Below are 20,115 nucleotides of genomic sequence, written 5' to 3'. Positions count from 1 at the left end.
AAAAAAAGAGTGAAAAAAGGTTGAAACTTGTTTTGGGTCAATATTTCCTTGTGAGGAGGTGCTGTGAGCAGTGGCCTGTGGGTGATGTGGACTCGCAGCTTCCCTGTAAAGTTAGCACAACCTGACCCCTCCTTCCACAGTCTGATCCCTGTTCCCTGACCTGTGGAGCTGCACTGGGGCAGGGAAGGAGCCCGGACACCAGGGTCCCCAGTGTGAGCTGCTCTGAGGAGAGATGCCAACTGCACCCTTGCCACTTCCAAAGCAATAGAGGCAGCTAAAAGGGTCACCTTCCTGCTCGTCAGTTTTAAGACAAACTGTTAGAGAATCAGCCCCTTTAGAACCTGGTGAAGTACAATGCTTGAATTCTGCAAGGTAATCAAGACAGACCTCTTGGGACAGCAAGAACAGTTCTAAATATTTTGGGGGGGGGTAATTCTATAAGGAGACAGTTGCCATGTTCATAGACTGTGGTCAGTTCACTGAGGTTTCCTAGAGTGATGGTCATAGAGAAGATCAGACTGCACTAGGTCCCTTTCTTATCAACAGTTTATATAGAACTGTACTCCAGTCCTCACAAAGATTACTGATAATTTCCAAGACAGTTGTTGTGTGGACTCAGTGTCTGTTACTGGGATGTCTGTGGGACCAGAGTGCTGAGGGGTGTAATGGTTTGTTCCAATTCAACATCTGAACCTGAGGAATTGGTTGAGGTACTCTCTCTTGAGACAGAAGAGTGTGGGTCTGTGGGTTTGCCTGGCTGAGAGAGACACGAGATTGTTACAAAGCAAAGGATACTTGAAAATTAAGTCCTGAGTTGAGAGCTCACTATGACAAAGAATTGCCAAGCTCAATAAACTACCCAGAAAAGACAATCTACATAGGAGTTCAAAGGCAGAACCTTCTTAAACTTTATACATAATTGTGTGTAGAGTACTGAACCCAGAAACAGGGTAGCCTACAGGTAAGCTATGCTGGAAAGGCCCCCACCCAGCACCCACCACAGAGTATGCACCAGCTACATCCATGAGAACGAACCATAGGAATAGCCTCTAAAATAAAATAAATCCTCCAGGAGTCATCCTTGAACATGCCAAGTGCAACCCAAAAATCAAAATAAAATAAATAAAACAGGTGAACAAAGCCATACTGCAGTTTCTGATACAAATTCTGGTCAAGAGTTTGTTGGAGCCAAAATGACCCTAAACCTTAAGTGTGACAAGCCAGAAGACCCTCCTTCTGTAGGTATCTCAGAGTAAACAAGGTGATGCTGCTAACCTCATCGCAGTGATAGGGACACAAGGCCAGTTTGGAGACCTATATGGAAAGTCCTTGCACTGCCAAAAATAAAATGGCATTAAATTTAAAACAATAGATACAACTGAGATAAAAGTTTCATGTTCTATAAAAATTATGTCAATTAAAATGTTCATATAAAAATGCTCCACATCTCTAATCATCAGGGCGATGCAAATCAAAACAACTATGAATTGGCGCACATCACAAAGAATGGCAATAAACAGCGCTGGCGAGGATGTGGAGAGAAAGGAACTCTTATTCACTGCTGGTGGGAATGCTGTCTAGTCCAACCTTTATGGAAAGCGATAAGGAGATTCCTCCAAAAATGGAAATTGAGCTCCCATACGATCCAGCTATACCACTCCTAGGGATATACCCTAGGGACATAAAAATACAATACAAAAAAACCCTTCCTCACACCTATATTCGTTGCTGCGCTATTTACAATAGCCAGACTCTGGAAACAGCCAAGATTCCCTTCAACAGATGAATGGCTAAAGAAACTGTGGTACAAGTACACAATGGAATATTATGCAGCCATCAGGAGAGATGAAGTCATGAAATTTTCCTATACATGGATGTACATGGACTCTATTATGCTGAGTGAAATAAGACAGAGGGAGAGAGAAAAATGCAGAATAGTCTCACTCATCTATGAGCTTTTTTGTTTTGTTTTGGTTTGGTTTGGTTTTGGTTTTTGGGTCACACCTGGCAGCACTCAGGGGTTATTCCTGGCTCTATGCTCAGAAATCGCTCCTGGCAGGCTCAGGGGACCATATGGGATGTCGGGATTTGAACCACTGACCTTCTGCATGAAAGGCAAATGCCTTGCCTCCATGCTATCTCTCCGGCCCTCATCTATGGGTTTTAAGAAAAATAAAAGACATTTTTGCAGTAATTCTCAGAGACAAAAAGAGGAGTGCTGGAAGGTCCAGCTCACTACATGAAGCTCACCACAAAGAGTGATGAGTGTTGTTATAGAAATAACTACACTGAGAACTACCATAATCATGTGAATGAATGAGAGAACTGGAAAGCCTGTCTAGAGAACAGGCGGGACGGGGGTGGGGAGGAGGGAGATCTGGGACATTGGTGATGGGAATGTTGCACTGGTGAAGGGGGTGTTCTTTGCATGACTGAAACCCAACTACAATCAAATTTGTAATCAAGCTGTTTAAATAAAGATATATATAAAAGAAAACAAAACATAAAAAATGTTCATATATTAGAGGAAATGGATCCAGTGCTAATGGGATGTGCACTGGTACAAAATCAGTAAGTTACTGATATTTGAAAATTCATCTCCATTCTTCCGTGTCAATTTGCTTTTTGCTTCTAATTTTTTCTTTTTTTTGGTTCATACTCAGCTGTGTTCAGGAGTTACTCCTGGCTCTATACCCAGAATCACTCCTGGTGATGCTTAGGGGACCACATGTGGTGCTGGGGATCCAACCCCAATAGGGTGCGTACAAGACAAGAGCCCTCCCTACCCTCCACTCCACCTTTGCATCTGTTTGTTTAGTGTTCACTTTTACTACTTACGTTTCCCATTCAAAAACTGAATATGACGACATGTTTTATGTGCTTATTTCCCAGAGAGATTGTTAAAATGCACAAGTAATTTGATTTTATTTATTGTTTACTGTGATGCCAGGGATCCAATCTAGGTCGGCAGAGAGCTTGGAATGTGCCTATCTCCCACAAAAGGAAGTAACGTGTAAGGAGTTCTAAGTGAAGGAGTTAATACGTTGTCATGTGAGGAGTTAATATGTGCTTTGTTCTGAAAATAAAATCAAACTAGGGGCGTGGGCATTGCTCAGGACGAGTCTGCCTTGCATGCCAGTTGGATCCTGGCACCACTTCGCGATGAGGATCCTAGAAATCATAATGAAAGCGAGCACCACCTGGTGACGAAAGAAGGTATTGCAACCCAAATGTGAGTGCCATTCTATGCGACCTAAAAGAAAAGCCAACAAGGGGAGGGGAAACAGGAATGAAAAAAACAATCAAATTAGAGTATTACTAAGATCCAGCCTAAAATGAACATTCTCCTCTTCCTGGGATGCTTCTTGTGTTTGAGGGAGACATTACCACGAAATGGGATGAAACTGGTCTTGGAAAGCACAGGCCGAGCGTCTGTGAGACTTGGTTGATCCTAGCATCCATCCACAAAAACGTGATGAAATTATTTTTCACATGGTATATAAATGTCCCTAGAGAATTTTAGTTTTGTTTTGTTTTGGGGTCACACTTGGCGGTGCTCAGGGCTTACTCCTGGCTCTGCGCTCAGAAATTGCTCCTGGTAGGCATGGGGGACTATATGGGATGTCTGAATTCGAACCACGGTCCATCCTGGATCAGCTGCATGCAAGGCAAACGCCCTACCCACTGTGCTACGTCTTCAGCCCCAAGGGAATATTAAAACCATATGAAGTATTATAAAATACACATTTTTCTAAACCCTTACATTTTATTAGTGGTAAAGGAGGCACATGATCATGTTTATATTTAAAGAATCCCTTTACAAATATCTCATGGACTTAATCAAGCACTTGACAAAGGTAACTTTATCAGAAAAACATTTTTCTGGGGTCGGAGCAGTGGCACAGCAAGTAGAACATTTGCTTTGTATGCGACTGACCCAGATTCAATCCCCAGCATCCCATATGGTCCCCTGAGCCAGCCAAGAGTAACTTCTGAGTGTGGAGTCAGGAGTAACCCCCTGAGCGCCATCAGGTGTAACCCAAAACAAAAACTTTTTTTCTTCATTAGAAAAAAATGTTTAATATTAAAATAAGATGCACAATATTTTGTTTCTATTTTTTCCTATTTGAAGCCAATAAAATGTCTTTGTTTTTATCAAGACTTTTCTTTTTTTTTTTTTTTTTTTTTGGTTTTTGGGCCACACCCGGTGACGCTCAGGGGTTACTCCTGGCTATGCGCTCAGAAGTTGCTCCTGGCTTCTTGGGGGACCATATGGGACGCCGGGGGATCGAACCGCGGTCCGTCCTAGGCTAGTGCAGGCAAGGCAGGCACCTTACCTCCAGCGCCACCGCCCGGCCCCAAGACTTTTCTTATTACATAAATAAAGCTACCCTTTTACTGACCTTTTACACTATGCTGAGCCTCTTATTTCACATGGCTTACTTACAAGGCATTGTAACACGATCTAAAGTATTAAAATTGGTTTTCTCTGGGCCAAAGAGATAGTATAGCCTGTAAGGTGTTTGCCTTGCATATGGCTAACCTAGATTCAATCCCTGACACATTAAATGGTCCCTTCACTCCTGCCAGGAGTGATTTCTGATTGGAAAGTCAGGAGTAAGTATGACCCAAAATCCAAAAAAGAAAAATAGAAAAGAAAATTATAAAAATATTTTACAATAGGACCCGGAAAGATAGCACAGCGTTTGCCTTGCAAGCAGCCGATCCAGGACCAAAGGTGGTTGATTCGAATCCCGGTGTCCCATATGGTCCCCCATGCCTGCCAGGAGCTATTTCTGAGCACACAGCCAGGAGTAACCCCGAGCATCGCCAGGTGTGGCCCAAAAACAAAAACAAAAAAAAAATTTTACAATAAAAAACACTTTTGCAACTTTTCTTTGAGGTATTATGCCCATAGTATAGATAAACAGCACCAGAGAAGATAAATAATTTTCCTCTGAGAACACAGAAGAAAACTAGGAGGACCAAAGGTGGTTGATTCGAATCCCGGTGTCCCATATGGTCCCCCGTGCCTGCCAGGAGCTATTTCTGAGCAGACAGCCAGGAGTAACCCCTGAGCATCGCCAGGTGTGGCCCAAAAACAAAAACAAAAAAAAATATTTTACAATAAAAAACACTTTTGCAACTTTTCTTTGAGGTATTATGTCCATAGTATAGATAAACAGCACCAGAGAAGATAAATAATTTTCCTCTGAGAACACAGAAGAAAACTAGGAAAAAGACCTTTTTTGTTGATATTTACCATGTTTTTTTCATGTGTCCTGTCTTAGAAAGTATATTGTTGAGCCTGTGAGGTCAGGGAATATTTTCCTTTGTCTTTTACCTAGTGCAGTATCCTGTGCACAAAAGATCTCCAATAAATATTTCATGTCTGTGCTACTGCTGGGCAAATGACCACAGTGACATCTTAAAGTATAGACTTTCATGGTAACAGATCAAAGAAAGAGACCAGGATACAATTCTAGGTCGTAGGCCAAAATTTTATTGAATTAGATAGGATAAATTCGGGGGGGGGGGAAATATCACAGACTTCCTTTTTTGGGGGGGGTGGGGCACACCCGTTCGACGCTCAGGGGTTACTCCTGGCTATGTGCTCAGAAATCGCTCCTGGCCTGCGGGACCATATGGGATGCTGGGATTCGAACCACCAACCTTCTGATTGCAAGGCAAATGCCTTACCTGCATGCCATCTCTCCGGCCCATTTCATTTTTTAAGGCTTCAGATCTAAGTAAGTACTAGAGAACTCAAGTCAAATGGATTCAAATACAGATACATAATGAGATTACGTAGTGAGATTAAGAATTCAACTGAATGACAAAACTAAGATTTGAGCCTGGAGATGAAAATCCACAAATCTGTGTCAGTCCCCAGAACATTTACTGCAAATGGTACAAATATACTTAGTAATAAAAAGTTTTTCCTTTTTGGGAGGCACACTCATGTTCAGGGGTTACTCCCGATTGTACTTTTAGGAATTACTACTGCCAGACTAAGGTGACCATATGGGGGATGCAGGAATCAAATTCATATCAGCCTCATACAAGATAAGTGCCCTACATGCTATACTAACATTCCAGGCCCCAATTTTCTCTTTTTAATTTTCTACTATTTAATACTAATTATTTTATAGTTCTTGAATTCATATACACATGTATGTTCTTTTGGGGGAGAGAGGCCATGCCCAGCAGTGCTCAGGGGTTACTCCTGGCAGGATTCAGGAACCATGTGGGATGTTGGGGATCAAACCTGGGTTGGCCACATGCAAAGCAAATGCCTTACCCACTGCATTACCACTCGGGCACCATATATATATATTTTTTAATTTATATTTATATATTTTATATATATAAACTATATATTTAAAACTTTATTTATTAATTGATTGTTTGGTTTCTGGCCAGCAGCACTCAGGAGTCCTTCCTGGCCCTGCACTCAGAAATCACCCCTGGCAGGTTGGGGGACCATATGATGGGATGCCGGGAATCGAACCAGGTCCCTCCCAGGCTGACCCCACTGCTGTGCCATCTCTCCAGCCCCATACATGTATATTCTTAAAAGAAAATAACAAAATTACCACTGCTAAATTTAGTGCTAGTATTAGAAAATTAGACTTTTTATTTTCTAGTGATAAAGTTTAAACTTAGATGGCATAGAATGACTCAATTCCTGATCAGAGAGGCACTCAAATTTAGGGAATACTGTGACAGAATAAAGGACCGGAGAGATAGCATGGAGGTAACGCATTTGCCTTTCATGCAGAAGGTTGGTGGTTTGAATCCTGGCATCCCATATGGTCCCCTGAGCATGCCAGGAGCGATTTCTGAGCATAGAGCTAGGAGTAACCCCTGAGCGCTGCCGGGTGTGACCCAAAAACCAAAACAAAACAAAACAAAAAAAATAAAATAAAACAAAACAAAATATGACAGAATAAAAGAAACACTGAATTGAGAGCTAGGATCTTATTTATAGGAGATTTGGCTATTAATATCTGGATGAGCTTCAGAAATGACTTAAACTCACTTAACCTTTGTTGTTCAAATGAAGTAAATAAACTAAAAAACTGTAGTTTATACACGCATAAATTTTATGTGTTGTTTACGATAACCATTCTCTGCTTTCTGTATTCGTATTATACATGTTTTGCTCCATTTGGGGAGCAGAATATTAATCTACATGTTGACACTTGTATGGAGCCCCCAAATTTGTCTTTCACATGGAAAATTTCCTAGGACATGCTCTCATTTTCTTTCTACATATAGGTTTCTAGAAATGAACTGGCCATAAAAGAACGAAGTGGCCACAGGAGCTGAAATCAAGGGGTCGATGAAAGTTACTAGGTTCAGCTGTATCCCTTGGAGAGGACAGCAGCTTTTTTCTGGGGAGAATAAGATGTCCATAGCTTTAAAGGTGGATAGCTTTCAACATTATCTATCTGGCTGCTGGGTGGAAAGAAAAAGACAAGAGACAGAGAGATAGTATAGGAGGTAAGGCACTTGCCTTATATGCAGTCAACCACGCTAGGGTCCCAAACAATACAGAGCAAAGAGCCAGGAGTGATCCCTGAGCATAGCTGGATGTGAAGAGAGACAGAGACAGAGACACAGAGACAGAGAGACATAATCAAACACAGGCTGAGATAGAGAAAAAGATACACACACACACAGACACACAGACACACACACAGACACACACACACACAGACACACACACATGAAGATTAGTTACAATAGTTGCATTTACAATAATCCAGGTGAGAGGTGAGGAGCTGGAGCTGGTGAGGCATTTACTGTATCCTGGTATCTGTAAGCAACTGTATTGGTTGATGATTGGATACAATATAGGTGAATCAGAGATACCAGGTTTCCAGTCTGAATGAAGTTCAGACTGATGAAGTTGCTATTAGTTAGAGATGATGCAGTAAAATTGGGTTGGTGGAAAAGCGTGGGAGAAATCGTACCTGCTAGTGCTTTTCATTTCTGCTTCTTCCCTTATATGGTATCTCCTATATCTATGGATATCAGGCTCCTTTATTTTGATTTGGGAAAGTGTATGCTAGATCAATATCCAAAGATCAAACATACTCTGACTTATTTTTATGAACTCAAGGATTTTTGTCTTTGTATGTGATTGTTTATGAAGTTGTTTTTAATGGTTTGGTGAACATCAATAAAAGCCTCACGTAGTTGGGCATTTGCCTTGCACTCAGTCAGCCCAGATTTGATTCCTGGCATCCCAAATGGCCCCCTGAGCCTCACCAGGAATGACCCCTAACACAGAGCCAGGAGTAACCCCTGAGTACCTCTGGGTGTGGCCCAAAAAAAACAAACAAAAAAGAAAGCTTGGGGCCGGAGAGATAGCATGGAGGTAAGGTGTTTGCTTTGCATACAGAAGGATGGTGGTTTGAATCCCGGCATCCCATATGGTCCCCTGAGTCTGCCAGGAGCGATTTCTGAGAGTAAAGCCAGAATTAACCCCTGAGCACTGCCAGGTGTGACAAAAAAAAAAAAAAAAAAAAAAAAAAAAGAAAGAAAGAAAGAAAGAAAAAAGGAAAAAGTAAAGAAAGCTCAAAGTAGTGTAATAATTTCCCTACTCTATTAGACATGGCTTTGTATTTATATGGATTGCATTACTTTTTTTATTTGGTTGTTTTTGGGCCATATCCAGAGGAGCTCAGGAGTTACTCCTGGCTTTATATTTAGTAATTATTCCTAGCCGACTTTTGGGGACCATAAGTGGTGACCAGGACCCAATCTGGTTGGCTGCATGCAAGCAATCACCCTGCCAGCTGTACTATGACTCTGATCCTAACTTTTAAAAAATTTTTTATTTTGGTGAACCGAAAAACCAAAAAAAAATTTTTTTATTTAAAGAAAATGCATCTCATAGTTGGCATAACTGATTATAATACATTTGTTTCAAGATGAGTAAAAGCAAATTTATTTTTAAAAAATAGAAAGAAAATAGGGCCCGGAGAGATAGCACAGCGGCATTTGCCTTGCAAGCAGCCGATCCAGGACCAAAGGTGGTTGGTTCGAATCCCGGTGTCCCATATGGTCCCCCGTGCTTGCCAGGAGCTATTTCTGAGCAGACAGCCAGGAGTAACCCCTGAGCACCACCAGGTGTGGCTCAAAAGCAAAAAGAAAGAAAGAAAGAAAGAAAGAAAGAAAGAAAGAAAGAAAGAAAGAAAGAAAGAAAGAAAGAAAGAAAGAAGAAGAAAGAAGAGAAAGAAAGAAAGAAAGAAAGAAAGAAAGAAAGAAAGAAAGAAAGAAAGAAAGAAAGAAAGAAAGAAAGAAAGAAAGAAAGAAAGAAAGAAAGAAAGAAAGAAAGAAAGAAAGAAAGAAAAAAGAAAGAAAGAAAGAAAATAGAAAGAAAAACTAAAAATTAAATGGAAGGGGCTGGAGAGATAAAACAGCGGTAGGGCGGTTGCCTTGCACGTGGCCAATCCAGGAGATGGTGGTTTGAATCCTGGCATCCCATATGGTCCCCTGAACCTGCTTGGAGTGATTTCTGAGCACAGTTAGGAGTAACACCTGAGAGTCACTGGGTGTTGCCCAAAGACAAAACAAAAAAGATAGACAATAAGGGTTAGACCTATTAAGGAATCGCATTTAAATAAATATTTAAAGGATACACATATGTGTGTATATACATATATATGTATGTGTATATATATGTATATATATTTATTCTCTTTAAGTCTTTTGAAATAGTCTGGTGAGGGTGAAATCCAGCGCATAGCTTCAGCCTGTGATTTGGTCTTGTGGAGTCTAAACAATGGCTCCCAGCAGTCACAGATCAGAATCTAACAACTCCAACATATCAGGCCCCCAAAAAAATTTTAATTATAATAGTGCAATATTTTCTCAGTGCTATTTTAATATTTTCAAAAGTATTAACTTTTTCAAAACATCCCTCAGACCACACTGCATCCTTGGGCCCTCACATTGAACTTCTGGCCTGGTGGGCCAAGAATAACTAGATGGGAATTCCCCAAAGAAATAATAAATTAGTATTAGAATTTATTAAAATTATAAACTGTAGGGGCCGGGTAGGTGGCGCTGGAGGTAAGGTGTCTGCCTTGCAAGCGCTAGCCAAGGAAGGACCGCGGTTCGATCCCCCGGCGTCCCATATGGTCCCCCCAAGCCAGGGGCGATTTCTGAGCACATAGCCAGGAGTAACCCCTGAGCGTCAAACGGGTGTGGCCCAAAAACCAAAAAAAAAAATATATAAACTGTAGAATTTATTTTAATTATAAATTATAATTATAAAATTATCTACTAATTTATAGTAATGTCTTTAAGCAAAATAGTTCTTTCTAGAGAAACACAAAGAGGTATCTCTAAAAGAGATAAGAGAGAGGAAAGGAAGTAAGAGAAATGTATTTTATTTTATTTTTTTCAGCCACACCCATTTGATGCTCATAGGTTACTCCTGGCTAAGCGCTCAGAAATTGCCCCTGGCTTGGGAGACCATATGGGATGCCGGGGATCGAACCGAGGTCCTGATCCTTGGCTAACGCTTGCAAGGCAGACACCTTACCTCTAGCGCCACTTCGCCGGCCCCGAGAAATGTATTTTAAAAGGAAAATGTCCAGAGAGATATCTCAACAAGTAGGGAGCATCTTGGTTTACAAGATACCTAGGTTTGGTCATGATCACCAAGCTCAGCTAGAAGGGACCCCCATTGAACAGGAAGTGGGCTCAAATAAGACAGAACAGAAAATAAGTGAAAAAAAAGTAAAGGAAAACAAGGTTGAAGGGAGAGCAAAGGTACATATGAAATCCCTGGGCATTTCTAACAAGACAGGCACCTCCTTGCACCCACACTGCCAAAGATGCAAGAAGTCACTCCAGCCCTAGCTCCCTCCAGCACTACTGTGCATAGAAACTATTAAAAATAAATAAAATTAATAAATAACATGCAAAAGTATCAGTGCTGAATAAAATAGTTAAGATGATAAAATGTATGTATTATTTTACAATAGCAAAAATAGTTTATTTTGGAGGGGATTCTTTTTTATTTTAGGACTACACTTGGATGTAAATCTAACACAGGTTGATGCATGCAAGTCAAATTCCCTGTACTTTTGCTCTGGCCCTTAAAAAGTTATTTTAATAGGCTGCTGCAAAGATGTCCTATTCTGTGGAGAGTGGGTTACTAGGGTTACAAGGGGAAATGTGCAGTGTGGAGATCAAACTCCATGCCTCCAATTTGCTCTAATCACCTATAATAAAATTATTATTGGGGCTGGAGAGATTGTCAATTCATTTACAATTTATTTCTAGAAGATGAACTTATCATTGCTAAGGAGGGCAAAAAGAACAGCACACCAGGAAGGTTCTGGGGGAAGAGAGGACTCCAAATTCTGGAACACATGTTGGGGCAAGGCTTTGATCTCTGAGCAACCCCTAGTGAGCAGTCCCACCCAACACCATTAGAAATTGGCTTCCAAGAGCTTCCAGGTGTAGTCCCCTCCCAAAAGGTTGACATCCATCTCACTTGTAACTGTAAGTGTGAACATATTAAATCAAATACATTTTAGCAATTGAAATTCAGAATAATGTCAAACAGATGATAGGGCTGCAAGAACAGGAGCTCGATGAAGAACTATTTATGACAAGTATTCAGAAAACAAAAAGTACTTACATATAGTACATGCATAAGTATTTGTGTAGGGCCAAAAATGTGTTTTAGTAATAGAGCACTTGCCTGATATGTGTGAGACCCAAAGTTTGATTCCCAGCACTCTGTGATCCCCATTAATTCCCTGCCCCAGGGATAAGCAGGGAGTAGCCCTAGCACAGTTTGCTGCACCCCCAAAACATGCAAAAACACCATAAAAACAACACTGAATGAATTGAATGTTGAATTCTTTTGATTAAATGAATTAATGTAGTTGGGTAGGTCCAATAATACAAGTGTAGTTGATTTTAGGGAATGAACTAACTAAAAAACCTTGTAAAATGTTGAAAAAATTGTTGATAAATTTGACTCTATTTTGATTGTTTTTTTCTTTGGTAGTGACACATCCCCTGTGTTAATAAATCCAGAGGCCTAGGAAGGCACCATGTTTAAAAAGGCCCTAATAGCCAATGGGAGGGTTGTTGTTTTTTTTTTTAAAGCTGTCTGCTATTACAGGAACTTTTCCAAAGCAGTCTGTACTTGTAGAAAGAATGTTTGAAAAAAGTAACACCTGTAAGAAAAGATGCTTGAAAAAAAAAAAAAAACCTGTACTCACAAGAATTGGGGCCCTGAAAAAACCCTGATTGCCTGTCCATGAGACATTTGGAAAACAAAGGGGTGTAGCATTAATATTAGTTGAGACATACCTTCTGCTGACATTCTAAGATTACTCGAATTTAATATTTACATGGACTCAAATTTTTTTTTTTTGGTTTTTGGGTCATACCCGGCAGTGCTCAGGGGTCACTCCTGGCTCTATGCTCAGAAATCGCTCCTGGCAGGCTTAGGGAACCATATGGGATGTCAGGATTTTATTCAATGACCTTCTGCATGCAAGGCAAACACCTTACCTCCATGCTATCTCTCCAGCCCCGGATTCAAATATTCTTTATCTAATAATTATTACTCACCTTTTTTAGAGGCTCTCTTAAAAATTACTCAGACATATAAACATACCTTATAAGAAACATTGCACAGATTCTAGTATTTTTATTTAATCTTACAGTATAATTACTCACCCTCAAATCTAACTTAGCTTTTAACCTAGGTACAGCCATAGTAAGAATTAGCATTTCAGGCCCCATTTCTGTATGCATAACATCAAAACAATTCTCAACTGACCTTGCTACTAAGAAACTACTGATAGCAAGAAGAAGCCTCAAAAGTGAAATTATCATGCGTCAGAAATATGCTTTAGGGGCCGGAGAGATAGCATAGAGGTAAGGTGTTTGCCTTTCATGCAGAAGGTCATTGGTTCGAATCCTGGTATTCCATATGGTCCCCCGAGCCTGCCAGGAGCGATTTCTGAGCATAGAGCCAGGAGTAACCCCTGAGTGCTGCTGGGTGTGACCCAAAAACCAGAAAGAAAGAAAGAAAGAAAGAAAGAAAGAAAGAAAGAAAGAAAGAAAGAAAGAAAGAAAGAAAGAAAGAAAGAAAGAAAGAAAGAAAGAAAGAAAGAAAGAAAGAAAGAAGGAAGGAAGGAAGGAAGGAAGGAAGGAAGGAAGGAAGGAAGGAAGGAAGGAAGGAAGGAAGGAAGGAAGGAAGGAGGGAGGGAGGGAGGGAGGGAGGGAGGGAGGGAGGAGGAAGGAAGGAAGGAAGGAAGGAAGGAAGGAAGGAGGAAGGAAGGAAGGAAGGAAAGAAAGAAAGAAAGAAAGAAGGAAGGAAAGGAAGAAAGAAGGAAGGAAGGAAAGGAAGGAAGGAAGGAAGGAAGAAGAAACAGAGAGAAAGAAAAAGAAAGAAGGGGCCGGGCGGTGGCGCTGGAGGTAAGGTGCCTGCCTTGCCTGCGCTAGCCTAGGACGGACCGCGGTTCGATCCCCCGGCGTCCCATATGGTCCCCCAAGAAGCCAGGAGCAACTTCTGAGCGCATAGCCAGGTGTAACCCCTGAGCACCGCCGGATGTGACCCAAAAGCCAAAAAAAAAAAAAAAAGAAAATCAATAAAGAAATAGAAAAACACAGATACTGGAAAGAGGGAGGCAAAACTCACATGCAGGCAATGAAATTGCCTATTTGATTATCTTAGAGTACCAACAAAGTGCTAATTAAAATGAACAAGTACAGCAAAATGGTTTGATACAAGGTAAACAAAGTCTGCATACCAGCAAGAAGTAAAGGACAAATAAAATAGACAAGCAGTGGATATGGCTTACTTGTGAAACACTTTGCATGTGTGAAGCCCAGGGCTACCGTATTTTCCGGCGTATAAGACGACCACAACCCCCTAATTTTGCAGTTAAAACATAGGTTTAGGCCTATATTCGCTGTATCAGACAGAACGTTCCTGTGCTGCAACTGTATGTACCACAGTGAGCCAATCACAACAAGCAAAGGTTCAAAGGTTATACTGTAATAGACTTCCTCTCTGACTTTGGCCAATCTGAGCAGGCTTTTTACAGTGCAGAGTCGGGTTCAGAACATTGTCTAATTTGCATGCATCAAAAGCCTGCTTGGATTGGCTGAGTTAGAGAGGCGGTCCAAGTGGTTGGTGCAGGATCGAGTTGGAAAATTTGTTTTGTGGCAATAGTCAGACAATTTTCGTTTTGCATATTGAAACATTTTTCGGGATATACTTGGCGTATAAGACGACCCCCGATTTTCGGTTGACTTCTTTTGTTTCAAAAGTTGTCTTATATGCCGGAAAATACGGTAGATCCCTGGCATCACAAAAGGTTCAAAATAAAAAATTACAAAAGTATAAATCCTGAATAAGGAAAGTATGACCTTTATGACAAACTATCACTTTTTTCTGAAAAATAATAAAAGGTTTAAGTACTGTAAGTAAATAAGTAAATAAATAAATAATCTTTGTGGGGAAGGCTGAGAAAAGAATCTCAGAAAAATTCAATATAATAACAACGCAAATGTCTTTTATTAATCTATAAATTCAATGTAATCTCACATAGAATATCAAGGTGAATTGAGTAACCAGAGAGATAGTACATAGTTTCAGTTGCTTGCCTTGGCATGTGGAATTTTAGGGTTTAATCACACACATGGTTCTCCAGGCATAGAACCAGGTATACCCTTCCTTCTCCACCACCCCCAAATAGAAAAATTTTCTTTTGTAAAACAGTAGGTAGTATATAGATTTAGAACAACTTGCCTTATCATACTGTAAAGAACAATTAAATAGTTCAAGAATAAAAAGGAGGGGTCGGAGAGATAGCATGGAGGTAAGATGTTTGCCTTGCATGCAGAAGGATGGTGATTCGAATCCCGGCATCCCATATGGTCCCCTGTGCCTGCCAGGGGCTATTTCTGAGCATAGAGCCAGGAGTAACCCCTGAGCGCTGCCGGATTGTGACCCCTCCCCCCAAAAAAAAGAATGTCAAAGGAAAGGCAAATAGAATAGACTAGCATGGAATTTATAGAAATAGACTCATATTTAAGTGGAAATGTACCCTATGAGACCACTACTTAGCATGTAGAGACTATTTAAAAAAGAAAGCTACTTTGCCCTCCCTGATGTCCTACAGTAAAGATGGGTTAGCAACCAAAATCTATAAGTAAACTATTTTTTAATACCTCAAGGAAAAAGTATTCTTTTTTTTTATTGTTTGTTAGTTTGGAGGTGTCACCTGGTTATGCTTAGGGATCACTTTTGACTTTGTGTTCAGGGTACCATCTGGGATTAGGTATGTATAGCACTATCTCTCCTGCTCCTTTTCTTCTTTTTTTTGGTCACAGTCATCAGTGCAGGAGTTACTGCTGGTTCACTCACACACTCCAGCCCTTTGAGCTCTCTCCCTAACCCAGGCTTTTGTTCTTGAATTGAAAATAGTCATTCTATCGGGTAGGACATTTGCCTTGCACGGGGCAGACCTGGGTGAAATTTCTGAGTGCAGAGCCAGAAGTAACCCCTGAGCACTGCCAGGTGTGAGGCCCCCAAATAAACAAACAAAGTAAGGAAAATAGCCTCCCTGGGCAAAATATAAAAACTCAAAGCTACAAAGTACTGTAATTTCAGACTTTGAAGCAATAATGGGCTGGATAACAACAGTACATTGGGTAAAGCACTTGCCTTGCACATGCCCTACCCTGGTTCAATCTCCACACCCCAGGTGGTCCCTGCCATGAAGAGTGCAGAGCTAGGCATAATGCATGAGCTTCCCTGGGTGAGCCCCCCAAATTAATACAGATTTAGGCCCACACCAAGAGATGTTCAGGTCTTACTCCTGGCTCTGCTCTCAGGAATTACTCCTGGTGAGTCTAAAGAAATTGTGGTACATATACACAATATAGCCATCAGGAAAAATGAATTCATGAAGTTTTCCTGTACATAGATGGACATGGAAACTAACTTATGCTGAGTGAAATAAATCAGAGGGAGATAGGCACAGAATAGTCTCACTCATCTATGTGTTTTAAGAAAAATAAAAGACATTTTGTAATAATACCCAGACATAATAGAAATGAGAGCTGGAAGGACTGACCCACAATATGAAGCTTACCACAAAGAATGGTGAGTTCAGTTAGAGAAATAATTACACTGACAACTATCATGACAATGGTAGTGAGTGAGAGAAATAAAATGCCTGTCTCGAATACAGTCAAGGTGTGACACGAAGGAGTGAGATGGAGAGCATAGGTGGTAGGAATGTTGCACTGGTGAAGGGGAGTATTCGTTTTTACAACTAAAACCAAACTACAAACATGTTTGTAATAATGGCGCTTAAATAAAGATATTAAAAAATTAAAAGAGGATCTTAGATATTTGAAGCATTTGAAGGTACCAGGAAACTTAGCAGCACCATATGTTCTTGTTCCAGAGGGACTCTGCATTTCTTATATACCCATTTTTTTGAGTTCAGTTTTTTTGCAACTAGCTCTAGATAAGAACACCATTGCTCCAATTTATCATTTTCCCAGACAATTTCCACTTAAGAGATTTTATAACAAATCCCTTTGAGGAGTCACAAATAGGGAGATAGCAAAGCACAAAAGGTCTTAAAGTGGTGATAGACTTTGGATATGCATTGCTTTTTTTGTTTGTTTGTTTTTGGTTTTGGTTTTGGGGTCATACTCTGAGGCGCTCAGGGGTTACTCTTGGCTTTGTGCTCAGAAATTGCTCCTGGCAGGCTCAGGAGACGATAGAGGATGCCAGAAATTGAACCGGGCTTCATCCTGTGTTTGCCGCTTTTAAGGCAAATGCCCTACTGCTGTGCTATCACTCTGGGGCTCCCCTTTTTTTTTTTGAGGGAGGCATACCATGGATGTTTAGGATTTACTCCTGATTTCAAGGATCACTCCTGGTAAGGGTTGGAGGACCATATTTGATGCTATGAATCATACCTGGAGAGAATATGTGTTGGGTAAGTTCCCTGCCCACTGAATTATTGCTTGTACACTACTATTATTCATTTATTTATTTTATTTTATTTTAGGCATCATAATTTATAATATTGATAGTGGAAGGATTTTATGCATAAAATTCTCCACTCCCCTGCATCATACTCTTCTCATTTTCCACTCCCCTACAATAGTCAGCTTTCTACAAAGACCATTCTTAATTCCTGTTGCCTTTGGGTATTTACAAATTTCTTACTCTGCCTTTTAATTTGTTGATGTGTTTTCATGAAACAGGAATTGATCATACACTGGGAAATGGACTTCAGGGCTGTGGTTCTTCAATTGTGGTACTTGCACATGTCCTTGCTGAAAGTTTGATAAGTTAAGTATCGGGTGGCTATTATTTTCTGGAACATGATGGCAGAGCTAGACTGATTTTTTCCCAGGAAGATGGTTGCAGTGGGCAGAAGATACCAGGATTTCCACTGTTGTAATGATGCAAGCGGACTCAATTTCAGCCCATTTCAGAAGGAACATCCAGAGATTTCAACCCTGTCATTCGATCTCACCTGAGAGGATTTAGCTGCTAGTATTATTTGATTTCAGTCTCCTAGCTGAGCCCTTTCTGTTGGAGGGTGCTGTGATAGTCCATGAAGGAAGGGAATCTGCTTCCCTCCTTTCTGAGAAGGCCACAGAGGTATTAGCCTGGACTGAATTACCTAGAAAATATTAGCAGTCATTATTTTCTTCTCCAACTGGATTTATTTTCAAGGAAACTATAAATAGTTTGTATTTTAAATTCTAGTTTATTGTAATTTGCTGTTTGTAGCCCATACCCAGAAATGCTTAGGGCTTATTCCTGGTTTTGTACTTAGGGATCACAACAAACGTGACTTGTGGTACCAAATTTGGTGCTCAGGAATGACCGAGGTTGGCCACATGCAGGGCAACCACCTTATTATAGTATCTCTCCAGCTTCTTTGACATTTTAATTTATTTTAATGTACTTGGTTTGAAGGTCACACCTGGCCCCTATATTGACATTTTAAAGATCCACAGTAAGCATAAAATAATAGTACTACACAGCTAGAGCAATAGTACAGTGGGTAAGGCACTTACACGCATCTGACCCAGGTTCAATCCTCAGATTCCCATGTGGTTCCTGTTCTGTCAGGAGTGATTCTGGAACACAGAACCAGGAGTAACTTCTGAACATCACTGAGTGTGAGCCCCCAAAAAACAAAGCAAATACTGATAATAGTATTACATGTTTTCAAAACATGCTGTTTGGGACAAGTTAAAGCCATATCTATATTTCACTTCAGTTAATGCCAAAACAAATGACAAAGATAAACCCTAAAATAAACATCTATTTTATTCAAGCATTGGAAAACAGATTTCCAGATTATTCAGACAGAGTCCTGGTACACTAAAAGCCAGAGAGATGAATTGCTTCATATGTTTTCAGAGTGAGGAGGGCACTTGTCTTTCATGCAGCTGACCAGAGTTATATCTTTGTGTTCCTCTAATTCTAGGTGAATATGTCACAGGGAATTCTATTTCTAACTTCAGGCATGGGGTTGGCTAAGATCTGAAGGAGAGAGCCTGTGTGAATTTCCCTACTCCATAAGCACAGTTACCCAAACTCAGAATGAATCGTGAGCCTCTTCATTGTCTCCACAGAAGTATCATCAGCACCAAAATATATATATATATATATATATATATATATATATATATATATATATATATATGATATATATATCAGAGAAATAAAAAGTGTTGGGGGCCGGAGAGATAGCATGGAGGTAAGGCATTTGCTTTTCATGCAGGATGGTGGTTCGAATCCCAGCATCCCATATGTGTGGCTTCCCAGAGGGGACCCCAATATCGGGGGCCCTATCCTACACTGGCCAGCAGTGAGGAAACCTGTGGAGAGCCACACAACGTGATAGGGTTCGTGCTCTTCTGAGTACCTGTGGAGGCAAAAGTTAGTAATGACTCATGAGATCAAAAGAGAAATCAAGAGCAGCTTTATTTCAGGCAGGATGTGATTATATACTTTTCAGCGATGGGGAAGCGGGGGTAGGGAAAGGCATGGCTATCACCAATCATATTTCGCCAGATTAGTCTTTTGCTCACAGCCCTCAGTGTTACTGGTACTCATAAACCTGTATGACACTATTTCCTTTTTCATGGCCATGATTTCTTGATCACAGTGAGAACTGGCAAGAACTGTTTGTCCCTGACATATTTTTTTTAGAGCTGCGTATATCCTGTTGGCCTGTCCTTTGCAGACTTTCTGGTTTCGGTTCCCATTCTTCACAATCAGGCAGGCATGAAGGCAAGCAGGCAATGCATAGCAACACTGGGGGAGTTCTACTCTCCCGGCTCCTCACACATATGGTCCCTTGTGCCTGCCAGGGGCGATTTCTGAGCCTAGAGCCAGGAGTAACCCCTGAGCGCTGCCGAGTGTGACGAGAGAGAGAGAGAGAGAGAGAGAGAGAGAGAGAGAGAGAGAGAGAGAGAGAGAGAGAGAGAGAGAGAGAAATGAAAAGTGTTAAATGAAATAATATACTTTGAATAATATGTTTGGGGACATTTTTGTATTGTGCCCAGGCAGCTTAGGCAAGCCTAGGCTTAAATCTGATCTTGTGACTTGAAACACATTTCTTTGACCTGAGTCACTCAATTTTGCCTGTTATCATACCGGTAAGAACATTTCTTTCATAGGTTTGGTGTGAATTAATGAAGGTAATGTACAGTGATTATTACTGAACATAACAGAGTGAGCAGGAGATAACTACTGCTGTTAACAAGAGTCTAATGTTACTTTTATATCATGCTGACAGATGAGACAAGACAAAAGGCATCCCAGAGCTTGTTCTTGTCCATTTGTAGTATTTTGGTTTACATAGACACTTGGGTAATCACTGGATAATATTTAAGAACATAGCTAAGATTCTCATTGTCTGCCAACCATTTTTCTGGATAGCAGAGAACAAATGAAATGGTCCTCTGAAAACCATAGTAAAAAGATAAAGATCTTGATAAATAGACTTTTTCTGAGCAAACGTTTAAATAAATACTGGTACTAGATTAAGGAAAGAAACTATTAGAAGT

The sequence above is a fragment of the Suncus etruscus genome, chromosome 6 (assembly GCF_024139225.1).
Source record: "Suncus etruscus isolate mSunEtr1 chromosome 6, mSunEtr1.pri.cur, whole genome shotgun sequence".
In the NCBI taxonomy this organism is placed as follows: domain Eukaryota; kingdom Metazoa; phylum Chordata; class Mammalia; order Eulipotyphla; family Soricidae; genus Suncus; species Suncus etruscus.
Note: the sequence above shows the minus strand (reverse complement) of the source record.